The sequence below is a fragment of the Rhinoderma darwinii genome, chromosome 10, assembly GCF_050947455.1.
Source record: "Rhinoderma darwinii isolate aRhiDar2 chromosome 10, aRhiDar2.hap1, whole genome shotgun sequence".
NCBI classification, from domain to species: Eukaryota; Metazoa; Chordata; class Amphibia; order Anura; family Rhinodermatidae; genus Rhinoderma; species Rhinoderma darwinii.
In genome coordinates this window covers 57,507,169-57,507,920 of record NC_134696.1, presented here as the reverse complement: position 1 = coordinate 57,507,920, position 752 = coordinate 57,507,169, and positions in this window count along the sequence as shown.

The window sequence follows — 752 nt, the reverse complement described above, 5'->3', positions numbered from 1 at the left end:
CCGCGGGAATACTGCCCCATATTGTATAATGATGCTTTCAGTACGGGACCGGGGACAGTATTCCGACGGGAAGGGAGGGACTATGATCATAGATAACTGTGATGCTAGAAACCCGGCTCCCTGAACTGTGGTCGGTCCGGGAAATATGGCCGATACACGCTCCGTATTTCACAAACCGAACATGGACGTCTGAATAAGGCCACTTGCTTGCCTCCTATTTTTGGTGCGGATTGCGCACTGAAATTTCACTACAAATTACAATATAAGGCCTTCTTCACACGAACGTGTTATATGTGCTACTAGCGTGATTTTCACTGGCGTCGCACGGACTTATGTTAGTGAATAGGGGCGTTCAGACTGTCAGTGAATTTCACGCAGCGTATGTGCGCTGTGTAAAACTCACGACATGTCCTATACTTTGCCCGTGTTTCGCACAGCACGCACCCATTGAAGTCATTGGGTGCGTGCAAATTGCGCACGGCACACGGAAGCACTTCCGGGTGACACGCGTGATTCGCGCTACAGCTGGTAAAGAAGAGAAGGGAAACATAAAAGCCCCTCCTTCTTTACTGTGTTGTAACATCAAACAGAGTGTCATAATGATGCCAGCTGCGCAAAAATCACGCAGCCACGCACCATATGCTGATGCCACACCGAACTTTTGCTCGCGCAAAACGCAGCGTTTTTTGCGCGTGCAAAACGGACACGTTCGTGTGAATAAGGCTTAAGGCGATATTCAACGTGTGTGAAAT